The 15,535-nt window shown below is 43.6% G+C and overlaps 3 protein-coding genes and 1 pseudogene across 7 annotated transcripts in view; 2 read left to right on the top strand and 2 right to left on the bottom strand.

Moving 5' to 3' along the window:
* LOC144695253 (uncharacterized) overlaps nt 1-15,535 on the bottom strand; it is a 612,706-nt gene that overhangs the window by 167,539 nt on the left and 429,632 nt on the right. The window lies entirely within an intron of this gene.
* LOC144695462 (uncharacterized) overlaps nt 1-15,535 on the bottom strand; it is a 106,610-nt gene that overhangs the window by 41,743 nt on the left and 49,332 nt on the right. The gene's annotated exons all lie outside the window — the stretch shown is intronic.
* Nucleotides 1-15,535, top strand: part of LOC144695221 (uncharacterized) — a 91,354-nt gene that overhangs the window by 33,640 nt on the left and 42,179 nt on the right. The gene's annotated exons all lie outside the window — the stretch shown is intronic.
* Nucleotides 12,875-15,462, top strand: LOC144695219 (uncharacterized; annotated as a pseudogene). The gene has a single exon (XR_013579905.1). The product of XR_013579905.1 is annotated as an uncharacterized LOC144695219 (transcript).

The raw sequence follows: 15,535 nt of genomic DNA, 5'->3' as shown, positions 1-15,535 counted from the left end.
GTCAGTCCTGCCATCCCAGGAATCAGTCTGGTAAACCTTCGCTGCACTCCCTCTATAGCAAGAACATCCTTCCTCAGATAAGGAGACCAAAACAGCACACAATATTCCAGGTGTGGTTTCACCAAGGCCCTGTATAATTGCAGCAAGACATCCCTGCTCCTGTACTTGAATCCTCTTGCTATGAAGGCCAACATACCATTTGCCTTCTTTATCACCTGCTGCACCTGCAATCTTACCTTCAGCGACTGGTGTATGAGGACAGCCAGGTCTCTTTGCACATTTCTCTCTCTCAATTTATAGCCATTCAGATAATAATCTGCCTTCCTGTTTTTACTACCAAAGTGGATAACCTCACATTTATCCACCTTATACTGCATCTGCCATGCATTTGCCCACTCACTCAGCTTGTCTAAATCATACTGAAGCATCTCTGCATCCTCCTCACAGTTCACCCTCCCACCCAGCTTTGTGGTCATCTGCAAATTTGGAGATATTACATTTAGTTCCCTCATCTAAATCATTAATATATATTGTGAATAACTGGGGTCCCAGCACCGATCCCTGCGGTACCCCACTAGTCACTGCCTGCCATTTGGAAAAAGACCCATTTATTCCTGCTCTTTGTTTCCTGTCTGTCAACCAGTTTTCTATCCATCTCAATGCACTACCCCCAATCCCATGCGCTTTAATTTTACACGCCAATCTCTTATGTGGGACTTTGTCGAAAGCCTTCTGAAAGTCCAAATAAACTACATCCACTTGCTCCCCCTCATCAACTCTACTAGTTACATCCTCAAAAAATTCCAGTAGATTTGTCAAGGATGATTTTCCTTTCATAAATCCATGCTGACTCTGTCTGATTCTGCCACTGTTTTCCACATGCTCAGCTGTTAAATCTTTTATAATGGACTCTAGAATTTCCCCCACTACCAATGTCAGGCTATGGTCTATAATTCCCTGTTTTCTCTCTGCCTCCCTTTTTAAACAGTGGGGTTACATTAGCTACCCTCCAATCTGTAGGAACTATTCCAGAGTCTATAGAATCTCGGAAGATGAGATCCTTTCCTTCATATTTCCTTTTTTCTGATTTACAGAAGAATTTCACCGGACTACACCAGAGAATACAGAGAGGATAGACAATTGTTACGACCAGGATGGGAGAAGTGAGCTAATTATCAACCCCACTACTTCGCAGGCTGTACCATTAATTTAAATGTTTAAATTTTCTCACTGAAATGGCCAATTGTGCACCTATAGCTCTAGTACCCAGTAAAAAAGAGACTCTGACCAGGCCTCTTACAAAAACTCAGAATGATTATTTCAAAACAAAACTCTTCCCTTGCAAGTACTCGTTAACATGCAATTATAATTGGGAGGTGTAACTATCTATCTCCTCCTGAAGAATTCCCCCAGCACTCACACATAGACAAAGGACAAACAAAGGACAAACAGATCGAGTCTATCTGCAGAGATGGGCTTTGGAGGATGAGCGTTATAAAATAAAGTCCGCAGGGTTTCGACGCTGTTGACCTGGAGTTCTCTCGTGCTGGTGGATGCCTGGAAGTTCTCACCAACTGGTACAGCTTTGCAGGTCCAAATGCAGACTAGTTACACTCAGATAAGGGTTCTCTGGCTACAGGTTGATAGCCACACACAATTTTAGGCAAGGTAGAGAGAGGGAGCCAGTCCAGGCAGTCTTCCTTCCTCAGCTTGTTCTCCAACAAGACTGCCTTCAAAACAAGCAGGTTCACAACTTAAGTTTTTTTCCTCTCTCCCATGTGATTGCCTTTTTGTCTCCCAGCTTTTCATTAATTAAATTTCTTTGCAGTTCAAAACAAACAAACAACTCCTTCTCAAGTACCAAATAGGTCAGGTGATTTCTTGAAAGAGGCCTGCTTTTTGAGAGTTCTAAGGTGAACTTATGACTTTCTTTAATAAAAAATCCCAGGTTAGAATCCATATGTCCAGGTCATGCCAAATCCTTCCATTTTGTAAAATAAAGCTTTAGTCTTGAGAGATATGATTCTAACATGCCTCCGCCCTTAAGAGATGAAACATCATTTCCAAATGTGTTTCATCGCAAAATATACAGAAAAAGATATGTATGACAAATAAACAGAATTCAAACATGCATTCACTCAGCCATTCGCCCCTTATACAGAATCTGTTCATTTTTCTGACTCTCTTGCTTTCCAGGCAATTAGAAAAAAAATTACATTCTTGATAGTGTTATCTTTTCCATGAATATGAACAATCTTCAAGTTATAAGGTTGTATTTGCAAGCTCCATCGGAACAGGCTGTCATTGTGAGTCTTAAATGTTTCCACAAAGGCCAAAGGTCAGTGTACAGTCATGACGGATATACACCTCAAAATGCTTAAGAGCCAGTAACAATCCCAGGGTTTCCTTTTCTACCGTAGAGTATCTCTTTTGATGCCGATTTTTTTAGAAAAGTACTCCACTGGCTTCTCTATGCCCGATTCACCTTCTTACAATAGGAGTGCACCAACTCCCAAGTCACTAGCATCGATTGCCAGCTTGAAGAGTTTAGCAAAATTAGGGGCGGCTAATACTGGTTCATTGGTTAGAATCGCCTTCAGCTTCTCAAAAGCATTCTGTTGACCGTACCACCTTTGCTTCCTTTTGCAATAAATCTGTTAGTGAAGCTCCTGATGTGCTGAAGTTTGTGACAGATTTACAATGGAAATCACATATCCCTAAAAGTCTCATGATTTCCCATTTAGGAACAGGGAATTCCATCAAAGCCTGTACCTTCGATGTTCTTGGCAAGACTTGTCCCTGCCCTACGATATGCCCTAAATTAGTTATTCGTGCTTTCGCGAACTCACCTTTTGCAAGGTTTATTACTAGATCTGCCAACTGTAATTGTTTAAATAAGGCTTCCAGTTGTTTTAAATGGTCCTTCCATGCGTTACTATAAACCAATACATCATCCAAGTAAAGCACACAGTAAGGAACATTAGCGATCACCTGATTCATTGGTCTTTGGAAAGTGGTTGGAGTATTTTTTAGTCCAAATGGCATTACTCGGCATTGGTATAGCCCATTTGGTGTGACAAAAGTTGATATTTCCTTAGGTCACGATGTTAAAGGTACTTGCCAGTATCCTTTCAACAAATCTTAGTAAGGAACGTGGCACTGCCAGCCCTGTCAATACAATCTTCTAGACGAGGGATTGGGTAGGAATGTGTTTTTATTACCACATTAACCTTTCTATAGTCTGTGCAGAATCTGGTTGACTCATCGGGTTTAGGCACTAACACTACTGGAGAACACCAACTGCTTTGACTAGGCTCAATCGGTGATTTTCTTATATATGCTAAATTTCTGCTGTCACTTCTGCTTGTTCTCTCAGAGCTTCATACATCATCTCTACCTTTAACGCCCGTATCCAATGGTCAAAATTACTTTGCTTTGCCCTCTCAAACTCAATATAGCTCTGTCCAGGCTGTTCCCTTATATTCTATAATTTCTGCCTGTGTGCCTCTGGGACTAACTTAAATGCACTGAGAATAGGCTTTTTTACTGCATCATAATCCACAGAAACCTCTTCTGAAAGTGAAACATAAGCCTTGTGAGCTCTACCCAGTAACCTACTCTGTCAGAGCAATGTCCAGATTTCTTTTGGCCACTTCATTTGCTGATCCACCTTCTCAAATGAAATAAAGAATGCCTCTACATCCCTTTCCTCAAACTTTGGGAGAGCTGCACAATTTTAAACATTTACCCTCTAGGCTTTGGGTTGGAGGTTTTTTCATCATCAGACCTTCCTAAGCATCTGAGAGCTCTTTTTTACGGTACAGTCTTTTAATCCGGTATTCCCTTTGTCATTCCTTCTCTCTTTCCTCCATTGCTAACTTCTCTCTCTGGAGGTCGAGTTTTCACATTTCCATTTCTCTTTGAAGTGCTCTCTCTTTTTCCTGTTCTTTTACCTCCAAATCAAGTTTTTTTTCATTTGCAACTAAATCATAGCCAATTCAACTGACTCACCCCCAGGAGAACGTGGTCTCTCTGGTATCCCTTCCAATTTCAAATGCTGCGCTATGATCTCAACTATGTCTGTTTTCCTTGCCCCTACAGGTAATTCTAACTCCAGTTTATATTCTAATTCTGTTACCTTACCCTTGGTTAATTTCTTAAACCAGTCAAGATTATATCTTCCATCTGTAAAAAAAGTCTGTGCAACTTCCAACGCCATTTTAGTTTACCAATGTATAAGAAACCTGGTCTCCACCCTTTTATCCCTGACCAATTATTATTCCACATCTAATCACCCGCTGTCCAAGTTTCAAATCCCGGATGAGCCCCCAGTTTATGTTACAACCGAGATGGGAGGAATGCTTGAATTAACAAGCCCCACTACTCTTCAGGCCATACCATTAATTTAAATGTTTAATTTTCTCACCAAAATGACCAATTGTGTACCTATATCTCTAGCACCCAGAAGAAAAGAGACGCTGGTCAGGCTCCTTTCAAACAATCAGAATGATTAATTTATTTTAAAACAAAACTTCTTTTAAAAGTTGCAAGTACTGGTAAACACAATTGTAATCAGGAAGTATAACTATTTATCTCTTCCTAAAGATTTCCCCCAGCACACACACACAGACACACACACACAGTCAAACAAAGGACAAACAGATAGAGTCTCTCTGCAGAGATGGGCTTTGGAGGATAGACATTATAAAATAAAGGATAAAATCCACAGGGTCTTGATGCTGTCGAGCTGGAGTTCTCTCGTGTGAAGAGATGGATGCCTGGACGTTCTCACAAACTTGTCCAACTTTGCAGGTCCAAATGCAGACTAGTTACACTCAGATGAGGGCTCTCTAGCTACAGGTTGATAGCCATACACAATTTTAGGCAAGGTAGAGAGAGAGAACCAGTCAAGGTAGCCTCCCTTCCTCAGCTTGTTCTCCAACAAAACTGCCTTCAAAACAAGCAGGTTCACAACTTGTGTTTTTTTCCTCTGTCCCATGTGATTGCCCTCTTGTCTCCCAGCTTTTCGTTAATTAAAGAGCTTTGCAGTTCAAAACAACTCCTTCTAAGTACCATATAGGTCAGGTGATTTCTTGGAAGAGGCCTGCTTGTTGACAGTTCCAAGGTGAACTTACATCCTTTTTAAAAAAAAAAATCCCAGGTTCACATCCTGATGTCCAGATCATGCCATGTCCTTCTATTTTTAAAAAAAACTTTAGTCTTCAGAGATATGATTCTAACAAGTGCAGACAGATCCTCTTCATCATCCAAGGAACAACTACACAACTGTGGGAAGACATCCAGTCCCTTGAAACCATCATTTGGAAATCAGTTGGATCAGAGGAGCTTTGACATATCATCAGATCTGAAACTGGTCAGTGCTGTGGAACCTTTCATCAGAACCAACTTTTCCGAAGGTTTGGCTGTGGGTGATCGGTCAGGGTGAGGCTGGGAAGAAGTGTGAGTGGGCTGCAAGTGTGGTGAGAGCTTCAATCATTCACCCAGTCTCATGAACCACTGACTCATTCCTACAGGTGAGAGGCTGTTCAAGTGTGGAGTGTGTGAGGAGGACTCCACAGGCTCATAATATCCATAACACCTAAGTTGTATCTGTCATTAACACAGGATGTGAAACCATTCAAGTGTGGGGTGTGTGGCTGAGCCTTCACACACTCATCGATACTCGTGAATCACCGATGCATTGACACCAGGGAGAAACCACTCAAGTGTGAGGTGTGTGATAAACTCTTTACCCAGATTTTGAACCTCCTCCATCACCAGGCAATTCACATGGAGGAGAAACCATTCAGGTGTGAGGTCTGTGAGAAGGTTTTCACCCACTCCTCGGACCTCCTGGCACACCAGCGGATTCACACTGGGCAGAAACCCTTCAAGTGTAAGGTGTGCGACCGAGCCTTCAGACAGTCATCAACACTCATGCAACCCCAACACATTCACACTGGGGAGAAACCATTCACGTGCGAAGTGTGTGACAAATCATTCATACAGTCCTCGAACCTCTGTGCACACCTACGCATTCACACTGGAGAGAAACCATTTACAGGTGAGTGTGTGACAAAGCCTTCCAAACTGAACAATGTTGCTGCTTCTTCAGAGGATCCACACGGGGGGAGAAAACCTTCAAGTGTGAGATTTACAATCAAGTTCTTTCGAAGTCTTCGACCCTCCTGAGACACAGCAGATCCAGACAGGAAAGAAACCCTCCAGGTGTGAGGTGTGTGACAAAGCTTTCAGTCACTTTGTCTCCTGGACCATCACTGTACTCACTGGGGAGAAGCCGGATCAGTCTGAGTGATGTAATAAAGAGGAACAATGGAGAGGAATTTAAGGAACGTAGGAATTGGAGTAATCCCTTGAGCCTGTTACACCATTCAGTTAGATCATGGATGATCCGTATCTTAACTCTATCTACCTGCCTTGGCTCTGTAACCCTTAATCCCCTTGTCTAACAATAAACCTATCAATCTCAGTTTTGAAATTTTCAATTGACCCCACAGCCTGAACAGATTTTTGTGGGGAGAAAGTTCCAGATTTCCAGTCCCCTTTTTGTGAAGAAGTGTTTGCTGACATCACCCCCAAACAGCCCAGCTTGAATTTTAATGCTCTGCCCCCTTGTTCTGGACTCTCCCACCAGAGGAATAGTTTCTCTTCAACTATCAACTCGTTTAATCATCTTAAACACCCCAACTAAATTACCCCTTAATTTTCTACATTTAAGGGAATTCAAGCTCAATCCGTGCAAACAGAAAATGCTGGAAAAACCTGGCAGGTCTGGCAGTCTCTATGGAGAGAAAAACAGAGTTAACGTTTCGAGTCTGTATGATTCTTCTTCAGAGCCATTTCCAACATTTTCTGTTTTTATTTCAAATTTCCAGCATCTGCAGTATTTTTCTTTTATCTCAGTCTGTACAACCTGTCCTCATAATTTAACCGTTTTAGCCCCAGGAACATTCTGGTGAATCTACGCTGCTCTCCCTCCAAGGCCCATATATCCTTCCTGAGGTGTGGTGCCCAGAACTGAACACAGTTCTCCAGATAGGATCTAAACAGAGCTCTGTACAGCTGGAACATAACTTCCACAAGGACACAGTTGGTTTTGGGGAGGAGAACTTGTGGGTTATCTTTTCTCTTCAGGATGGTCCTGGAGTAATGAGCAGTTTTGGCAGAGGAAAGCAGGACGACTAGTGCTTGATGTGGTCCAGTCAGATCTGGCAATGGATGGCTAAACCAGTTGTGTCCCAGATATGCTCAAATCTTCACCCCTTGGACTTGAGAAGAAGGGAGATCGACCAAGAAGGGAGTAAAGGTAATTTTGGGAACAAGGGTGTAGAAGGTGGATATGAGGGAGTAGTTAAACCAGATTGATGGTTAGAGAAGCATTGTTGTGAATGCAGGGTCAAAGAACAGAGCGTTGGGAATTAGAAAGCGCTGTCCAACTCACCTGGGGGAAGAGTGTCTTCCAGGAATGGAAACTGATTGATCCATGGACCCGATGACCACTGGATCTCTGTAACCATTGGTGGGTTTGTATGATGGAAAAGAGCTTCATCCTATGTCACTAAAGTTTGGTGCCATTTCTGACTATCAGAATTGGGAGCAAGACTAAAACACAGGGATTTTAAAGAAACTTTGTCTGTAGTATTCTGAGAGAGTTTCCCTTGATGTGAGCGTGTGTGTGTTAGTAAAGTGAGCCAGCTCTCAGGAGTGGGTATGGAGTAGAATCGGACCCTGCTTTAGTTGATAACGTGGATTATAGACAGACCCTCTTCAGGTGATGAGTGTTTGACTAATACCATGGGTAATGTTTGTACTCTCCAATCTGGGAGGACTACTATCTTGAACATGACGAGGGAGTGGGGGTCAGTCTCTACAGACCTGAGTTCCCTCAGCCCATTACTCCTCCATGTAATAACGGTGTGATATGTTCATCTTACACTCTTCCAAATTTCATTTCATGTTCTGGGAAAGATCTTGAGTCATTTTCAAATGTTTTGTTATTTTGGTTGATTCAAAGTTTGATGGAGGCTGAATATTGTGTTGCTGTTTCTCTGCTTATGTATAGATTTATAACTGAATAAATTATTTTCTTAGCTTAACACAAGCTACCTGATTTGTCAGTGTGGTGTGTTCCTATTCACTGAAACAATCAGGAGCCTACAGTAAGAGTCCTGTACACAATATATTGGCCAGTGTCACTGTGGACAGATATACTTTCTCCATCAATGGGTTTATCATTCCCAGTTGACAGGAAATCTAACATTTTCCGAAGAAAGAAAGAAAGACTTGCCTTTATATATATACTCCCGGAGTGAGGAACAACCTACAGACTCGGTACTGATAGAGGATCCCCACATCAAGCAAAAAACCCAAACATCCTAAATCCCACTGACTCAAATAGAGCCACACTCCAGAACACCATCGACTGTCTGAAAATCATGAATATTCCGCAGAGATACTGATCTGCAATGCATCCTCTCAGCACTAGATGTGCTGTCTCTGGAGGACTCTCTCCCCAACTATTTGCCCAGGTCCTACTCCAAAACATGGGATCCAATGACATTAAGGTCAGTAATACAGGTGCGTCTGAGTAAGACAGGTAAGTACTGATCCTGATCTGGGTACGTGAGTGACTTGGGTTAGTTGGTATTGTTCACGGTTCTCTCTTCAGATGTCCCTCTGTCGTTTAAATCTTCTGTTACCAGCCCGCTCCTCAAAGAGCAACCTTTGACACCTCCATCGTTGCAAACTACTGTCCCATCTCCAACCTCCCTTTCCTCTCCAAAGTCCTTGAATGTGTTATCACCTCCCAAATCCTGGAATGGGAGGTCAGGAAAGAGGTGAAGGGTGAAGGGCAGAGCAAGGGATCAGGCACAAATTGTGATAGCAGGCGAGAGGCCAACAAAGAGGTCTGGCAAGGAGTGAGAGTCATCCGACAAGTCACTCCCCCAGGCATAGAGTCAATCTCTGAGTCACAGTCACTCCCCCAGTCACAGAGTCAATCTTTTCACCGCTCTCCTCAGTTCACTTTCAGCTGTGGCTCAGTTCATAGCACCCTCGCCTTTGAATCAGAGGGTTGTGGGTTCATGTCCCACTCCCGGAAACCAAGAACTGTGATTGTACTCGAAAGAGTTGCAATCTGTGACTGTTGATAACTCGAAAGAGTTTCCTCAGTTCACTGATCCCACCATCGCTGCCTTGGATGCTATGGGTTTAAATCCCTTCCTGATCTGCTGCTCAAAGTCGCCTCCGTTACACCGGTCAGTTTCCCAAACTTCAGGAAACTCAGGTTACTCCAGAAATATTTGGATTGGCTGTGAGAGACGTCAATCAGAGAGCCCCACCCACTCTGCCCATTCCCTCCTCTTCCTGTTCCACAGCTGCTTCACTTCCTGTAGGGACTCAAAACCAACTCAGGGGATGGTGAGTGAACGAACACAATTTATAATAATTACATCACATAATATCCACACTAATCTTCAGGCAGCCTGACTATCCTGTGGGGAATCAGCTGTGGAAATGCCCCTTCTGCTGTGTGAGAACATCCAGCTGAGAGAGCTGTTTACTCGGTGCTTTGTGCTGAACTGTTTGCCTGGAGCTGTGTGTTGGATATTGAGTGTGTTTATTGGAAGCATTTCCCTTCTGATTTACAGGCTGACTTTTGTTGATGGCTCATTACTGAATATGAGAAGGTGAGGTGTAATTATCTGGGAGGTGCAGAGTGTCTGAGGATTCTCACTGATTTCCTATTGTTGAGTTCTGTGTGTGTGTGTCATAGACTCACAGAGTTATTCAGTACAGAAACAGGTCCTTTGTGCTGGTCTGTGCCGGCCATCAAGCACCAAACTATTCTAAACCCATTTTCCAGCATTTGGTCCATAGCCCTGTATGCAATGGCATTTCAAGTGCTCATCTAAATACTTAAATGTGTGAGGGTTTCTGCCTCTACCACCCCCTCAGGCAGTGTGTTCCACATTCCAACCACCCTCTGGGTGAAAAAACTTTTCCTCAAATCCCCTCTAAACGTCCTGCCCCTTACCTTAAATCAATGCCCCCTGGTTATTGACACCACCGCTAAGGGGAAAAGTTTCTTCTTATCTATGCCCCTCGTAATTTTGTGTACCTCTATCAGGTCCCCCCTCAGCCTTCTCTGCTCTAAGGAAAATAATCCTACCCTATCCTGTCTCTCTCTATAGCTGAAACGTTCTAGCCCAGGCAACATCCTGGTAAATCTGCTCTGCACGTTCTTCAATGCAATCACATCCTTCCTATAGTGTGGTGACCAGAACGGGGTGCTGGTTATTATCCTCTGCACTGTGAATGGTCAGTTCTGTCTGTGTTGGGATCTGGATGTTTCCTATCTTTTCAAACCCCTCCAAGACCTTCCACCCCCCACTATCTCTGTAACCTCCTCAGAAAAGAGAAAAAAAGAAAGACTTGCATTTATTTAGAGCCTTTCACAACCACCAGATGTCCCAAAGCTCTTTACAGTCAATGAAGTATTTTTGAAGTGTGGCCACTGTTGTATTGCAGGCAACATGGCAGCCAATGTGTGCACAGCAAGCTCCCAAACTTTGTTAACACTCTTGCAAAGCACCTGGGGATACTGGAAATATTCTAAAGGTACTATATAAATGCAAGTTGTCGTTGTGTACTGTTGTCATGTAAACAGTCAGAACTTGACCAGGCGTTCAGTGGGAGCAGGTTGATTCCCTCATGGTTCACTAGCCAACTGAAGCAGTCTCCCAGTGAGGGGGCAGACTCACTGTAAAGGGAGGTAGGGTTATAACCTTTAATTGGCAGCAGAGCAGGATAGGAATGGCTGCACACTAGTTCAAACTCAGTGTGTCAAGGAGCACTGAAGGATGCACCTTCAGGCTGCAGTCCCCCTCCCCACATGGTCGGGCTGGGGGGTGGGGTTGAGGGTAGTTCTCGATCTCAGTCCAGATAGAGAGGAGGCAGTGGGCAGAGAGGCAAACGACAGAGAGGGAGCCAATGGTGCTCCTGACATGTCTATCTACTGGTTTGATGATAATCATGGAATGAGGGCTGTGCTGGGCTGTGAGATTGTGGTGGAATACAATCCTGCTGCTGCTGATGGCTCACTGCACCTCATGGATGCCCAGTTTTGGGATCTGAACTTAGTCTACTTCCCTGGTGATGATTAACATGGTGAAATACTCATTCATCAGTTGGGAGGGGAGAGGTAGTTTTCCTTGAACTTGTTTGACCTGAAGCCATGAGACTCCATGGAGTCAATATTGAGACTTCCCCACCTGCCAGTGGGATGGGACATACCCAGGGATGGTGACGGGGAGTCTGGGATGTTTCCAGATTGATACGATTCAGTGAGTATCACTGCTACTTGACCAGTCTGTGGGGCAGCTCTCCTCACTTGGGTACTTGTCCTCAGACCTTGGTAAGAGAGACTTTATAGATTTCACTGGGCTGAGATCACTTTAATCTTATTTTGACACAATTCCAGGATTGTCCAGATCTATCTGATTTTCCTCTTATTATTGGACTTTATAGTGATTGTTTATCATTGTTGGCTGGGCCATTTCAGAGGGTAGTTCAGAGTCAACCATGTTGTGTGGGACTGGAGTCGCATGTAGACCAGACCAGGCAGTTATAGCAGGTTCCCTTCCCTGAAGGACAACGTTTGGGTTTTTCTGACAATCTGAAAGTTTTCATGTTTTTTTAAATTTTATTTCACAAATTCAGAGCACAGTATAGAGTAGCTGAGGTTATATTTTTTTTCATTTGCTTATGGGATATGGGCATCACTGGCTAGGCCAGCATTTATTGTCCATCCCTAATTGCCCTTGTTCAGAGGGCATTTTAAGAGTCAACCACATTACTGTGGATCTGGAATCACATGTTGGCCAGACCAGGTAAGGATGGCACATTTCCTTCCGTAAAGGACATTAGTGAACCAGATGGGTTTTTACAACAATTAGCAATGGTTTCATGGTCATCAGACTTTTAGTGAAGTCAAATTCCACCATCTGCGCACCTGGATCCCCAGAACGTTACCCTGGGCCTCTGGATTACAAGTCTAGCAACAGTATGACTCCAACAGCACCTCCCCTTAGCCTAGATTCCTTTAAGGGGAAACTAGATAAGCACATGAAGGAGAGAGGAACAGAAGGATATGCTGATAGGGTGAGATGAAGAGGGGTGAGAGGAGGCTTCTGCGAAGCATAAACACCAGCATGGACCAATTGGGCCGAATGGCCTGTTTCTGCACTATAATTCTATGTATGTAACTTTCTGTGGTTGGATTTGAACTCTCAATCTCTGGATTGTTAATCCAGCACCAAAGCAATTCGGCTGCCGTACCTGGAGACACATTTATTGAAATGTCTTTAAAGATTTTACCTGAAGGCCTCGGCCTTTCCCAAAAGCCTGGGCTTGGATTTGATAGTTTTGCCCAGTGCTGTGACTGATAGCTGAATTTGGGATGTGCAGTCTGAGCGAGTGCAGTGTATCTAATTTCCCAGGATAAACCAGAACCCTTCAATCAGCTACACTGAAGCAATATTTTCCTTAACTTCCAGCACTTCCTGTCCAGTGTTTTCTTCAAATAATTTTGGAAGAAGGTGCAGAATTTTCAAAAAGGACAAATTAACATTTCTCCTGAGTGTTTTTTATATTAAACACATACTCTCAGGGTAAAACTGCTTTTCGCCAGCACAACTCGAGCTCGTAGTGAATTAATAGCTCATTTTACACTCCGCCCGACTGTCTTTTCCATTGCCCTCACAGTGCCTGGGAAGATGGGGGTCTGGGTGGAGGAAAGAAAGTAGCCACGTTGTCTGCTCATGGTCATTATCCAGTATCCCTGCTGGAAACAGAGGATGTGTGACAGTCAAGTGAGGAAAAAGAAAGGACTTGTATCTGATTCCCCCACACAGGGGAATAGCAGACTGACACTCACTGTGGAACAGTCTCTAACTGAGGAGTCAGCCCCTTCAGCAAAGGAGGAGAGGAAGCTGCAGGAAATTATGTTTCCTTTTCCTGTTTTACAGAAGGATTGCACCGTACTACACCAGAGAATACAGAGAGGATAGACACCACAGATAGATCCTGACCATCACTCAAGGAACAACTGCACAACTGTGGGAAGACAGCCAGTCCCTTCACAGCATTGCTCAACACAGAGAAGGTTGGACAGTGAAACCATCATCTGGAAATCAGTCGGGTCAGGGGAGCTTTGACATATCATCAGATCTGAAACTGGTCAGTGGTGTGGAGCCTTCCATCAGAAACAACCTTTCCAAAGGTTTGGCTGTGGGTGATCAGTCAGGGTGAGGCTGGGAAGAAGTGTGAGTGGCTCCAAGTGTGGGGAGAGCTTCAATCATTCATCGAGCCTCATGAACCACTGACTCATTCCTATAGGTGAGAGGCTGTTCAAGTGTAAAGAGGGCTCCATAAGCTGATAAGATCTCCGAATATGCAAGTTGCATCTCTTGTTAACACAAGAGCAGCTCCATGGAAGAGAAAGTATTCAAGTGTGAGGTGTGTGATCGAGCCTTCACAAAGTCATCAAGGCTTGTGCAACATCAACGCATTCACACTGGGGAGAAACCGTTCACGTGTGAGGTGTGCGACAAATCATTCTCACAGTCATCAAACCTCCGTGTACACAAATGCACTCAGAAGGGTCAGAATCAGTTCACATGCAAAGTGTGCGGCAAATCATTCACACAGTCCTGGACCCTCCGTGTGCATCTGCGTATTCACACAGGAGAGAAACCATTCACGTGTGAGGTGTGTGACAAAACATTCTCGCAGCCATCGTCCCTCTGTGCACATCAACGCATTCACACAGGGGAGAAACCATTCAGATGCGAGGTGTGCAACAAATCATTCAGGCAGTCCTCACACCTTCGTGAACACGAACGCATTCACACAGGGGAGAAACCTTTCACCTGCAAGGTGTGTGACAAATCATTCTCGCTGTTAAGGAACCTCCATGCACATCAGCTCATTCACACAGGAGCAGAAACAGTCAAGTGTGAGGTTTGTGACAAAGTCTTCACAAACTTAAGGAGCCTCCAGCTACATCAGACCATCCACACAGGAGAGAAACACTTCAATTGTGAGTTTTGCAATAAAGCTTTTGCGACATCTTCAACCCTCCTGATACACCAAAGGATTCACACGGGGGAGAAACCCTTCAAGTGTGAATTTTGTGAGATGGCTTTCTCCCAAACCTATCACCTCCTGAGGCACCAGAGGATTCACACAGGGGAGAAACCCTTCAAGTGTGAGGTGTGCAACCGAGCTTTCACACAGTCATCGACATTGGTAAAACATCGACGCATTCATACTGGGGAGAAGCCATTCAAGTGTGAGGTGTGTGAGAGATCATTCTCAGAATCATCGCATCTCCGCAGGCACCAACGAATTCATACTGGGGAGAAACCGTTCACGTGCAAAGCGTGCGACAAGTCGTTCTCGCGTTCCTCGTCCTTCTGTGCACACCAATGCCTTCACACTGGGGAGAAGCCATTCAAGTGTGAGGTGTGTGACAAGAGCTTTGCAGGATCATCAGCCCTGCTGAAACATTGGCGAGTTCACACTGCGGAAAAACCATACACGTGCGAGGTGAGTGAAAAATCATTCCCAGGCTCATCGTCTTTCTGTACACACCAACACATTCACACAGGGGAGAAACCTTTCCCATGTGAGGTGTGTGACAAGTACTTTGAGGTTATCGGATCTCCTGTTCCATCAGAGGATCCACACAGGGAAGTGAGCCTTCAATTGTGAGCTTAGTGTGGGGAAAGCTGTGCTCTAACTGCAAGAAGCTGAACCACTTTGCACACACGCACTTCATCAGATCAAAGAAGAAATTGTAAATCGCATTCTTGGAACAGCCGAAAAGGATTTTGATGAGAGAAGGAATGAGTTGTTGGCACAAAAAGAAGCCATTTTGAAACAGTTATCTCAAAAAGAGAATTTAAAATGTTTGAGTCTGGAAAATGAATTTAGAAATGAGGATGTGCCTACAGCCAAAGAAGAAGGAGACAATTTTAACTATGGACTTAACTGAGGCATTATTTGTAGGGTTTAAAGAAGAGAAAGCTACAGACATGGAGACCAATGAGGTTCAAAAGCTGAAATCAGCAGAGACTGTTTAAAAGACTGAGTTTGAAAATTCAATTGAATAAGAATGAAGAATCTTCTTTTGGAGATGGAACTTTGGACTATAAATATTGTAAGAAGAAAACTTTAAGAAAAAACACAAAAAGTAATATTTTACATCTTAAACTGGACATGGAATTGAGCAGAGAGCTGATGAACTTGTGAAGTTGACTGGACAGTGGGAGGATGATTATTGTGTGTATTGCATGTGGTCAGATAATTGTTAAGATATATAACATTATTGTAAAGTGTAATATTTTACACAGTATAAATGAAAACACATCACTTGGTGACACATTTTCACTTTCTTCAGGTGATGAATGTTGTGAATACTTAGTTCTTGGTTCATGTGTTTTGGAATATA

This window comes from Cetorhinus maximus, chromosome 21 (assembly GCF_964194155.1).
Source record: "Cetorhinus maximus chromosome 21, sCetMax3.hap1.1, whole genome shotgun sequence".
NCBI classification, from domain to species: Eukaryota; Metazoa; Chordata; class Chondrichthyes; order Lamniformes; family Cetorhinidae; genus Cetorhinus; species Cetorhinus maximus.
The sequence above is the reverse complement of the archived record's forward strand: the minus strand, read 5'-3'. Positions and strand labels throughout refer to the sequence as shown.